This window comes from Thamnophis sirtalis, unplaced genomic scaffold (assembly GCF_051295495.1).
Source record: "Thamnophis sirtalis isolate CommonGarterSnake01/CBP01778 unplaced genomic scaffold, rThaSir2_p1.2 scaffold_13, whole genome shotgun sequence".
NCBI lineage: Eukaryota > Metazoa > Chordata > Lepidosauria > Squamata > Natricidae > Thamnophis > Thamnophis sirtalis.
In genome coordinates, this window is record NW_028261393.1 from 47,097,439 (window position 1) to 47,109,963 (window position 12,525).

The 12,525-nt window shown below is 54.7% G+C and overlaps 1 protein-coding gene across 1 annotated transcript in view; it reads left to right on the forward strand.

The window, feature by feature from the left end:
• The first annotated feature begins 4,944 nt into the window (after nt 1–4,944).
• Nucleotides 4,945–12,525, forward strand: part of BCORL1 (BCL6 corepressor like 1) — a 46,169-nt gene continuing 38,588 nt past the window's right edge. Inside the window, exons 1-2 of the mRNA XM_087728364.1 lie at nt 4,945–5,036; nt 7,983–8,883. The gene's annotated coding sequence lies outside the window, so the exon portion shown is untranslated. The remainder of the gene's footprint in view (nt 5,037–7,982; nt 8,884–12,525) is intronic.

Sequence of the window (12,525 nt, forward strand, 5' to 3'; positions counted from 1 at the left end):
TGTTGGATAACCATTTGTCTGAAGTGGTGTAGGGTTTCCTGCCTAAGCAGGGGGTTGGACTAGAAGACCTCCAAGGTCCCTTCCAACTCTGTTGTTCTATTCCAGTGATATCTGGAAACCTTTTCGGCACCAATTTCCCAAACCGGAAAGAGCATGCATCAGAGCACCAAAACCCGAAGACTTGGCACATGCATGCCTGGTTTTTTTTGTCATTTTCAGGCTGTTTTCTGGCCGTTTTGGGGGGCTGATTTTTGGCCCAAAACTAGCCGAAAAATGGCATGGAAAACAGCCTGGGTTTTTTGGCTGATTGTGGCTGTTTTTTCGTGCCATTTTCAGACCATTTCCCAGCGCTCCGGCACCTGTGAAGATCAGCTGGCCAGCGTGCCGGAAATCAGAAGAGCAGTTGGCGATAGTGTGCCTGCCCGGTTCCACCACAAAACCGCGTTCGACTTAACCGTGCTCGACGAAACCGTGTAGCTGACGTCATCAACAGGGTGACAACAGCACGGAGACAGAAGCACTCTGTAAACGTTAAACCTAAAATTAACCCCTAAACATAAACCTAACCCCCCTAAACCTAACCCTAAACCTAACCCTAAACATAATCCTAACCCTTAACCTAACCCTAAACCTAACCCTAACCCTAACCCTTAACCTAACCCTAATCCTAACCATAAACCTAAACCTAATCCTAATCCTAATCCTAACCCTTAACCTAACCCTAAACCTAACCCTAACCCTAACCCTTAACCTAACCCTAACCCTAAACCTAACCCTTACCTTAAGTTAAATTGGCTTGCTTTCAAAGCGCTATTTAAAGCGCCCTTCTTTCTCCGCGCTGGCTGTTGTCGCCCTGTTGATGACGTCAGCGACGCGGTTTAATCGGGCGCGGCTTAGTCGAGCGCGGTTTTGACGGGTCACGTGCCTGCCCACAGAGAGGGCTCTGCGTGCCATCACTGGCACATGTACCATAGGTCGCCATTACGGTCGAACCTATGGTAAGGACCAGTGGTGGGTTCTGAATCCCATTCCAACTGGGCCCGGCAGTGCCCACATGGACGTGCGCGGCACACACATGCATCGTACCTCTTGCGACGCTTCTACAAGCCTCTGCGATGCTCCAGCTGCTTGGCAGAGCATCATGCAGGTGCCATACGCACCATGCGCGGAAGCCCCAAAGACTTAAAGGACAGGTAAGCAGCGGGTGGGCCCTCTGGAGCACCAGAACGGAACGGTACCCAGTGCTCCGGGCAGGCTCCGGTACGCCCGTATCAGGGCGTACCACCTGCAACCCACCCCTGGTAAGGACCCATGTTAAGGACCCTGAACCTCCTCTTCAGGGTTCTTAGCATGACATGCAACCCCTTCCCCTTCCCTGCCCCCCCATCTCTCCATTGTAGGAGGGGGCTTACAACGGTTCCATTTGCACAAGTGACGGGAATTTAGCTGAGTGTCGGTCTTCGTTGGGACCAGTTCCAAATGGGGCGCAGCCCAGTACTGATCCACAGTACCAGGGAGGGAGGGGAGAGATCCCGATCTAAATCCCCTCCAGTTATTCAGTGTGGCCCCGAATAAACTTAACAATAGTGACCGTCTGAAGTTCCCGCGGCCCTGAAAAAAAGAGAGCTACTACCGTTTTTTTTACACTTAAATTATCGCTGCAGCTGTCCCCAGGGCCATGTGACTTATATCCGGATGCTTGAAAACTGCTTCCTATTTAGAGTCCTAGTTATGACCGCTTTCTCAGAGTTACGACCTTGATTGTGTGATCAAAATTCAGATGCAGACTGCTTTGGATTTACGGCACTTGCAGTGTTCCGTGTGTGTGTGTGTGTGTCTGTGTGTGTGTGTGTGTGTGTGTCATGATCCCCTCTTGCGACTTTCTGACCAGCGGAAGTCAACGGGGAAGCCAGACTCACTTAACTACCACCCCGGGGGTCCTCATTTTTACAACGGCGGTCGATTCGCTCAACCAAAGGTGGCAGGACGAGTAGTAAACGGGGGACAAACTCGCTTAACACGTTTCTCACTTAGCGATGTAAATCGGGGGGGGGGCTCAATTGTGGTTGTAAGTCGAGGACTACCGATACTTAAATGGAGAGTCCAGACGAGAGTGGAGAAGTGGAAAATACGGCCAGCATATTAACCAGATGGAAATGAGCTATGGCTATTAACGTCTCCCCTAGACCCAATCATTGCTTAACATTCAGCCTGGAAGATTACACCTCTAGGATCCAAACAAAGAGACTTCTTGACTTACGAAGAGTCACTTAGTGATTGTCCCAAGTTATGAAAGATGTTCCTGGGGGTATTTATAATCCAGTTCTGATGGCAGTCACGTAACTCCGTTTGGGGTGGTCACCATCCAGCCTGCATTTATTCTCCTTTGCCGTGTTCCAGGGTCCCCTTGAATGCTTTTTGTGATTTTTTTTTCCTGAAAACTGGCATTTCTTTCTGGTTTCAGCAAAACCAGCCCACACCACAAAATTGTTTCGCTTAAGGACTATGGTGTTCGCTTTAAAAAGGTCGTAAAATTGGATCACGACTGACTTACGACTGTCACCAGCAGGCTCCATCACGTTCGTAAGACGAGCTCTACCTAAAATTGTATTTTTTTGCAAAAAGTCAGACTTCTCCCAAACTGCACTCCTTCGTGCCTTGCGTGCGAACGGTTCCATTTTGGCACTGTGAGTCATACCTGGCTAATTGATTTTGCTGCCAACTTATAGGATGATGGTAATAATGCACAATGGGGACACGGTGGCTCAGTGGCTGAGATGCTAAGCTTGTAGATCAGATGGTCGGCAGTTGAGCGGTTCGAATCCCTAGCGCCGCATAACGGAGTGAGCTCCGTGACTTCTCCCAGCTTCTGCCAACCTAGCAGTTTGAAAGCAGGTTAAAAAATGCAAGTAGAAAAATAGAGGCCACCTTTGGTGGGAACGGTGTTCTGTGCGCCTTTGGCGTTGAGTCATGCCAGCCACATGACCACGGAGACGTCTTTGGGCAGCGCTGGTTCTTCAGCTTTGAAATGGAGATCAGCACTGCCCCCTAGAGTCGGGAACCGACTAGCACATATGTGTGAGGGGAACCTTTACCTTAATAATGGACCTGAGGCTATGGGGTTCAGGTCCTTGCCAGGATCTCTGCCAACCAGGAACTGCAGAAAATAATTTCCCTTCCATTCTCAAAAATGGAACATTTTCAGATTCACTCAAAGGTGCTTTTTTCTCCAAAAGGCAATTGGATTTAATTGGGTCCAATGAAAGTGAAAACATTTCATTTTCCCATCCAAGAAGCTTCCAGAACTGAAGAAGCTTCTTGGATGAGAAGCAAAACGTTTTCAAATGAAGAAAAAAAAAAGTCCAGTTGTCTTTTCGGATTTAAAAAAAAAAAACACCTTTGGGACAACCATGATCTGAACGGTTGAAATATCTCCACAGACTTCCAGAATTCATCTGTTTTAAATCCTGGCCTCCATCTCCCTGGCCCAGACTCTTGGAACCTGTATAAGGGGGCGGGGAGGGGACTCTACACATGCTCAGAGGTACTTTTAAACTCAGATAATCCAACTTGGCTAAAGGTTTCCGAAGGGTTATCTTAACGACAAACCGCACTGCTTCTCTCCTAAAGGAAATAGTTCTCCGAAATGTTTAAAGCATCGGTCATTTTTGGGGAGGGGAAAATCCCCCCCCCAAATTCTTCCTTATTTCCAGCATGCAGACTTAGATTCCAGCAGCCCTCAACAGGGTATTGTTGAAGATTGATTCCACCCCCCCTCCCTATTTTTTTTCCTCCCCTTTGCATAGTCAGGCAGGGAGCAATATGAAATGTATGCAGCTTTGTTCTCTGCAAGATTTCGCCTCCACGCCAGGAAGATGGTGCCTCGGTTATCCCGCAGGATAACTGAAAAGGCCGTAACTGGGATCACATTCCTCTCCCCCCCACTCCAATAAGACAAGAGAAGGGGAAAGAGGGAGACTCGCTTTTTTTCCCAACCACCCCCCCCCCCCCCGATTCTTCCATCGGCATTTGCCTTTGCAAAATTGAAGCGACATTTTCTGATCCACTACAAGTACACATCATCACCAACAATTTCCCCTCCGCTTCACGTCAGGAGAAATGCTGCCTTTCGCCAGAATCTTAAGAACCGGAAGAAAACTGGGCTAAATATATATATTTTTTTAATTTAAGAGACACCCCCCCCCAAAAAAAAAACTCAAAATAGGATGGGACGGACTTCTGAATCTGGAGATCTGAACTTTTGCCAGTTTGTTTCTGGGAATCACCAGTTTTTGTTTTTTTTAAAGGATGCAAAATTTGGAAGAAAATGGTTCTGGATGATTCTGCCAATAATTCGCAGATCTCTTATCGGGCTGAGCTCGTTAAGATTTAGTACAGGTATGCGGTGGGCGAACCTGGTCCAGCGGAGCTTGCTAAGCAAACCGTGGCTTTTTTGGGGATGTGAGAACGGAGTTCATTTAATCGCCTGTTTGGCATCTGCTCTGCTTCCTTAAAGATGGGTAACTGATGGGAGAAACATTCTGCATTTGCGTATGGCCTCACTCTCTATTCCAGAATTGAGACCGAAATGAAAGGCGGGCTTATGAATGGAAAGCAGTGCCATGGGTTGATAGTCTTACCACGCTGCCTGCAAACTGCATGTGCTAATAATTGCATATTGCAGATACCGAGCCAACGTAATTATTACATACCTGCTAGTTCCCCCCCCTTTTCCTGCTGCATCTCCACTTTCGGAGAAAACCTGGGGAAAAATATATATATATATTTCTGAAAGACCCAACTGCCGATTTGGGCCCCTTATCAGCCGAGAAACAGTCCTTTTTGCAAATGCATCTCCTGCTCCTGTATTATCCTATATACTTCCAGAGACTTTTGCGTCTGTACATTCTGTTATGCCATCTGGTTATCCTGTGTTTTTGGTCTAGATTTTCCCAGCGTACTGAACCAAATCCAGACAGTGTGATGGGCGAACCGAATCGCCAAGGTTTAGCTGCTTCTGGTTTTTCAAGTTAACGGTGAGTTAACCTTTTTTTTTTTTAGTGATGATAGTTCGTAGATGCAACAGTCCACTATATAACCTTATGTTGCTATGCCCTTCGCTGGTTGACTGGGTCTTGCCGACGTGGGGCGCATCTTCCTTAGAAACGACGTGTGAGCTTTTACTGAATGATACCAGACTTCTGCTGGTTCCACATGATCCAATTCACACATGCCCGCTCTTAAAGGTGACGTAGATCTCAAATCGAGTGCTCTCTTAATGCTCTCGACTTGGACAATAAATAAATTAAGTAGAGTATGCCACTGCAAAGATATCTACCAAAGAATTCAGTTCTTAGGCACTTGCATATCTGTCATGGATGAAAGTAGAGATACAGATGAACAGAGTTAGAAAGGGCCTTGTAGGTCTTCTAGTCCAACCCTTCACCCAAGCAGGAGACCCAACACCACTTCTGACATGTCTGTCCAGTCTCTTCTTGAAAGCTTCCAATGATGAAGCTCCCACCACTTCTGAAGGCAACTTCTGTTCCACTGGTTGATTGTTCTCACTGTCAGAAAATTTCTCCTTATTTCCAGGTTGAATCTCTCCTTGGTCATTTCCCATCCATTGTTCCTTGTCTGGCCTTCGGGTGCTTTGGAAATGTAAATGATCATGTTCCCAGTAGTATTATTTATCCTGGGCACTATTTACCAAGCAGATAAGCTTGCAAATTTGGGAACCTTTATTTTCTTTTGCTTGCAACCTATCCACCCTAAGCTGTTGTCACAACCTTAAGTTTAAGTTTACATGGGCTGGGCACTTATGACTTCCTTACTACCGTGATTTCCTGAAAATAAGACAGGGTCTTATTTTCTTTTGACCCCTGAAATAAGCGCTTGGCCTTATTTTCAGGAAGGTCTTATTATTTTTGAGGTGCAGGAGGAAGCGAGTATGGTCACCTCATGGCTGCTGCTGTGTTGCAATATTTTTGAGGAGGGCTTATTTTCAGGGGAGGGCTTATTTTTAGCGCATGCACTCAAAAGCCCGATTGGGCTTATTATCTGGGGAGGTCTGATTTTCAGGGAAACAGGGCACTGTCTAGTGTGGTCAGGCCTTTTAAAAACACCTTTTAATGCACCCAGGGGATTCTCCATGGAACCTTGGCAGTGCGTACTAAAGTCCCAGGTTGGGGTCACCAGGCCAAACGGTGGGCTGAGTAATTTGGGAGGTCAGGTTGTTACGTGAATCGGTCCATGCCATTAGCTTAAGATTCGGTGTGATTGTGCACATCCTTCATTAACCCACAGCACTCTTAGCCATGGTTTATTGAATTAACGGGTCTTGTTCGGGTGCACCTAAACTAACGGTGGTCGGCTGGATTCACCACACAGGTTGATGCACAGACTAGCCAATGACGGTTTAGCCTAGCAATGACGGTTTAGCCTAGTAAATTGCTCAGTCCATTTGGGGTGTTGTGCAAGCAAGGTGAGTTGGGCTTTGGCTTAGCGGGGTGAGTTGATCCAGCTGTTGTGGTCCATAAACTAATAGCGTCGATGGCTCAGCGCGCTGGAAATATCCAAGCAGTTGTGGGTCTATTGTTATAGGACATAGGGGAAAGAGGTTTTGCCGTAATGCAATGTGGGGATTGCGTCCCACCCAGTGCAAAGAACAGAAGAGACAATTCTTCACAGAATATAGGAATCCATAGATAATTAAGTATTTGCACTCTTCTTGTGAGCAATCGGTAGTAATGGGAAGAAAAAGGAACATTTCTGTAATAAGAGTCCATTGCTCTTACAACTACTCGGGGAAGTATATGACATTTGTGCCCTGCAAATGACATAGGAAAGGCAGAGGCAAAAATGCCTTTTTAATTTTCAAGCGCTTAAGAGAGGGCTGTCAAGCAACGTGAAGCGGTATATAAGTCTATATGCTATTGCTGTTCTCACTTGAGGCTAAGTTTTTATTTCTGTCCGGAACTCAGCCTTGCAGCCTGGGAGCCAGAGTTTATGGATTAGCGACATGCCCAAGGCTGCGTTGGGCCATTCGCCAAAACAGGGCTAAAACAAGCCTGGATGTAGCCCACGGTGTGAATCCAAATGACGAATGGGGTTGGGGGCTCGATCTGGAAGTATAATCAACTCATTCTTTGGGGCTTAGCACCAAGTGCCTCCCCCAGTCAAACTTATTTAAGGCAAGCTGGAAAAGGCCAAGAAGTTAATATTGTCTGAATCGGCCCGTTCCCTGCCCAAACTCATCCGGAACCAAGAGCCAGAAAAGTAGGACATCCAGTCCGACAGCCAGGATGCTTATTAAGCTCCTTCACTACTCCAGGAAGTGGCTCTGCGCTTTAGAGAGGAATGGACTAGAATAGAATAACAGAGTTTGGAAGGGACCTTGGAGGTCTTCTAGTCCAACCCTCTAGGAAACCCTATACCACTTCAGACAAATGGTTATCCATCATCATCTTTAAAAGTTCCAGTGTTGGAGCATTCACAACTTGTGGAGGCGAGTTGTTGTACTGGTTAATTGTAGCAGGAGTTGAAGGGAAAGTGAAAACATTAAAAAAAAACAACCCTTGGGTACCTGTCCATTCGCCCATCCTCTCCACTTTGATGTCTTTTAAGGCAAAACATCTCTTGATGGGACTGTCTGAAGGGAGCCCAAGTAGGATGCTAGTCCCTGCTGTCAAAGTCTGCTGGACACTTTGGCCATCTCTTTCTCTCCCGTCCCCCCCCCCCTAATCCCATCACCTCCCCATCGTCCCTTAACCGTTCATCAGTGGCCAGGATCATTGAAACCATCCTCCCCTCCCCGGGCCTGGTTCCCTCCCCATCTTCCATCCTCCCCCCCCCCATCCCCAATACAAAATGTATCGCTGGAAGAGGAGCGAGCCCGTCGCGTTAGAGAGCATCGCGATGTAAAAAGCGCCCCCCCACCCCTTATTTTTTTCCCCCCTCCTTCTTTTCTCCTCGGTTTTTAGGGCCGGCTGGAAGAAGCCAGGAGGCCGAGAAAGTCGCTCTCTTCCCAGTCGCCCCGTTAAGAAGTCGACGCCGCGACCGAGGTGCTGGTGGGGGAATCCGGCCAGGCGGGGCAGAAGCCCGAAAGGAAGCGGGGCGCCCCATTTTCCACCCACCCACTCGGATCTCGCGCAGCAGCCTCGCCGAGGAACCGAAGCGCCAGGAAGAACGGCCGGGGCGGGCGAGGTAGAGAGAAGGGAGATCCGCCGGTTTGAAAGCCAAAAAAAAAAAAAGCCCGGAGCATCGGGCGCGGGGAGGAGGGAAACGGGAAACGCAGCAGGGGAAAAAAAGGTGGAAGGCGGTGGTCGTTCCCTTCCCCCCCCCCCTTTCCAACGCCCCGAGCCCGGTCCTTAGACGGCCTGCCAGCCGAGGGCAAAGGGGGCAGAGACGGAGCTTTGGAGCCGGGCGGGCACCCGCGGGGGTTGGGGGCAGAGAGGAGGGTCCCAACCCGGCCGAAGGGGAGGGCCTTGGGCAGCGGCGAAGACGGGCCCAGGGGAGGGGAAGCCGGACTCGATCGCGGCCGAGACGGCCCACAGGGGGGCCGGGCTGAGCAGGGAGGCGCGCCGCGGCGTGCTGGGGGCGCTTGGCTTCTTGCTCTACCGCCGCCACCGCCGCGAGTGGCAGCAGCAGGCCGGGGCCGGCGATCGGGGCCTTGGGAAGCGGCAGCAACTTCTACGGTGCACGGACGGGCGTCGGGAAGGAACGTGGCCGGCGGAGCGAGGCAAGGGCGGACGACGGAAACTGCCCGGCCGGCCGCGGGGGTCAGCAGCCCAGCCAAGCGATCTCGTCCGGCCGAGCTGGGGCGCCTCCCTCCGGCCGCATCCCCGAGAGGAGGAGAGCCGAGGAAAGCGACGGAAGGAGGAGGTAAGCAGGCCAGCCAAGCGCCGCCGCTGCTGCTGCCACCCTCCCCGGGGGAAGAGCCGCCGGGGCCGAAGCAACAAAAAATAAGGCGGGGGGGGGAGGGAGAAAGCCATCGGGAAGGCGGCCAGGCTCAGCCGCCCCTGCGCTGCGCCACTGGATCCGAGGGTGCGCCCAGGCGACGCAGGTGCGGAGCCCAAACCCCGCGCGGCGGCGGCGGGAGCTGCTCCGGCCGGGCCTGGGGGGGTGGGGGGAGAGGCGGCATGGGGGGGGGGGAAAGGAGGCGACCCCTGGCCGCGGCAGGTAACGCCGATGGCGGGGGGAGGGGGAATGCGGCCCCGCCGAGTTGTCTTCCACGGGGCTCCCCCTCCGTCGGTGCGAGCGGGATCTAACCCAGCCGGTGGCTGCGCTTGCCGTCCCGTGGGCGAGGGTTGCGCGGGGGTGGGGGTCGCACCTGGCCGGACTCCTCGCCCTCCCTTTCCCCGCGCGCGCCCCCTCCCCGTCTTTTTTTTTTTTAAATTCCCGATCTGCAGCCTTCTCTGCCAACCCCCCTCCCCACATCCATGCTCCGTCCTCCCCCTTTCACACTCCTCTCCCGCTGCCTCCGCTCGGGTCCCGTGACCTCCTCGATGGGGGGAAAGAAGCGGGCGCCCCGCTTTGGGATGGGTGCGTCCCCCCCCCCACGCGCCCACGCGAGCTTTGCGCCCTGCGTGGGAACAGAGGAAAAGCCCCTCATCATCATCCCTTCCAGTCCCTCCCCAGGCGCCCGGGCCAAGGGGGTCGCTCGGAGCCTAAGTGAGCGTCACGGCTGCCCCCAGCGCTGCTCCCTCGACCCACCGCCCCTTATCTCCTCCCTCCCCTTCGGGTGGAGGACGGACCCGCCCTGGCCCGGCCCCTCCCCCTCCCCGGGCAGGGGCGCAAAGCCCCTCCCCTCGCTTCCCCCCCCCATTTCTTCTTTTCCCTCTCCGGACTCGGCTGGCTCAGAATAACCCCCCCCTTCCCCGACACACATACACACACACACATCGCCACCCTTCCCCTTCCCATACGGGCAGGGCCTGTCGCGGTGCAGCCTGGGAGCGGTAGTCCGCAGGGCAGGGCCGGGTGCGGTGTGGGCGTGGGGGGCCGCCGGGCGGCCGGACTACACTTCCCGGCAGGCCCTGCAGCGGCGGCGGCAGCAGCAGCAGGACTCGGCAGAGCAGCCGCCGCCGTGCCTGGCTTCTCGTCCTCGCACTCTCCCGGCTGCCAGGGGTGCCGCCACGGAGCGAAGCAGGGGAGCCGGCCCAGGCAAGCTAGCCCTCCGCCGCGCCAGGTCCGGCCCTTCCGTTCGGCTGGGGCTTTCGGGGGCGCCCGGACGCCGCCGGTCCCCTCGGAGGGGGCCCGCCCCGGGAGCAGGTGCGTCTCTCTCGCTCTCTCTCTCCGCCGCTTCTCTTCCCCTCAGGCCCGCCGCTGCGCTCGCCCGCCCGCCTCCCTCCCTTCCTTCCCCCTCCGCGCCTCCGTCGCCATCGGGGAGGGAAAGAGGAGAGGGGGGGCGCGGCGTGTGAGTGAGGTTTCCATGGAAACAGGGAGCGGGCCTTGGACCGCGGCCCTTCCTCGCGCGCGACCCCGCCTCGCCTCCTGCGACCCCCCCTCCTCCTCCTTCCTTCCCCGTCCGTCCGTCCAAGGTCCCGTCCAAAAGCGACGGGGTTGGTGGCAGCGGCGGCAGCAGCAGCAGCGCCCCCGCGGCTCTTCCCGGCCGCTCTCGCCCCCGTGGTGGGGCTGAGGGGTCGCGATCCCCCTCGGAGCCGTCCAGCAGGAAGCAGAGCCACTTTCTCGACGGCTGGGGGAGGGAGGGAGGGAGGAGAGTAGAGGAAGCAGCTCTGCCCGGACGTGCCTGCTTGCCCCCCCCCCATCATCTCCTCCCCCCTCTCCCCTTCCATCGACGGGGCGGCGCAGCAACCGATCCGGGAAGAAGCCTCTTCGATCTCTCCCTCCCGCCCCCCCCCATTTCCCACTTTCTCTTCGCTGGGAGGAAAAGGTCTCTGCACGTCGAAGGGCTGGGAGTGGGGGAGGAAACGGGCGACGGCATTATCTCCCCCTGCCCCTTCCCCAAATTGCTGGGCGAGGAGGGGGATCGCGGCCCTCTGCGTCCCTTCTCTCTACACCCACCCACCCAAACCCTATCCCAGTCCGGGCAGCTTTCCTCCCCTTTCTCTCCCCCCCCCCCCCAAAGGAGAGGAAGAAGGAACCGTCGATGCCAGCCTTCCTTTCGCTTTTCGGAGACTGTAAGCGGGTAAGTGGTTTGATGGATGGGGGGGGGGGTGGCGGGGAGGAAGAGAGGCTCCATGGCCGGACTGGCTCCCTCCGCATCTGCGCCGGCTTCCTCCTCTCCAGTCCGCTTTCCAACCCCCCCCCCCAAAAATTAAAACAAGAGACAAGGGCGATGCCCGCGACGGCCCCGAGGGAACGGGCAGCCTGGGCGGGCAGGCAGGCGGGTGGGTGGCGAGGAAGCCGGGGAGGAGCGCGCGGGCGGGCGAGGGGAGAGAGAGAGAAAGCGAGCGAGCTCCGGGCTTGGAGGCAGCGGTCGGTGTGCGCGGGCGGAGGCGGAGGCCGCCCCGCAGGCGATGCCGCGGAGCTCGGGCGCAGCAGACAAACCCTCCGATGGCCAAGCTCCGGCCCGAGCGGAGGAAAAGGAAGCAGCTCCGGGGTGTTGCGGCCGTTGAGAGAAACATCGTAGCGGGCCGGGCTAACTTTGGGACGGCGGAGGCTTGCGTTGTGTCCCGGGCCCGTCTCGGGGGGAGCTTTGCAAACCTTGCCGTCGGCTGCTGCTGCTTTCACGGGGAGAGGTCGGGGGAGCAGCCGAGGCCTGCCGGGGCTTGAAAAGGAAGCAGGGGAAGAGGAGGAGGGGAAAAAACGGCGATCGGGGAGGGATTGTACGGGCGGCGCAAAGGGGGACGGCGACTTCCCGAGTTGCAGAAGCCCAGCCCGAAGTGGCTGCCTGGCTTGAGCTGCAGAGTCCGGCTGTTTGGGGCAGGCTGGAGCCAGAGGTTCCTAGTTTAGCAGGTAGACATTGATTTCCTTGCCCCCTTCCCGGCCAAATGCCAGTCTCAATGGCAGTGGGCTTTTTTACTTGGCCCTGCTACCTGGAGAGCCATGGCAGAGAAAGAGAGAGGGGAGAAGCGATGCCCCCTTCTACCTGCCCCAACAGGTGATCCATCCGCCATCGATCGGTGGTCCCTGCAGGCATCCTGGCTTTTCCGGAACAAACTCAGCCTTCCGAACAGAAAGGCCCGGGGAGGGGGTGGGTGGGAGTGTAAGGCTGAGTTGGGGGCAGATTTTATTCTTCTCCAGTTCTTCCGAAAGGTCTGGGAGAGGCTCCCTTTCTCCCCCCACCTCCTTCGTCTTGTTCACTGCCTGTGTTTTTCGAAGCATCATGCTAATTTGCAGCTGCGACAGGTTTCCACAATCAGGTTTCTCCACTGGTGAGGTGGCTGCAGAGCGAGAAAAGGGAAACTCGCTGGGCCCATTTGCTGAGACAGAGGGAGGAAAAGAGAGAGACAGACAGACAGAGATAAAGAGGGAGGAAAAGAGAGAGGAGAGAGAGGGGGAAGAAAGGGAGGAAAAGAGAGAGAGAAAGAGAGGGGGAGAGAGAGAGGAAAAGAGAGAGAG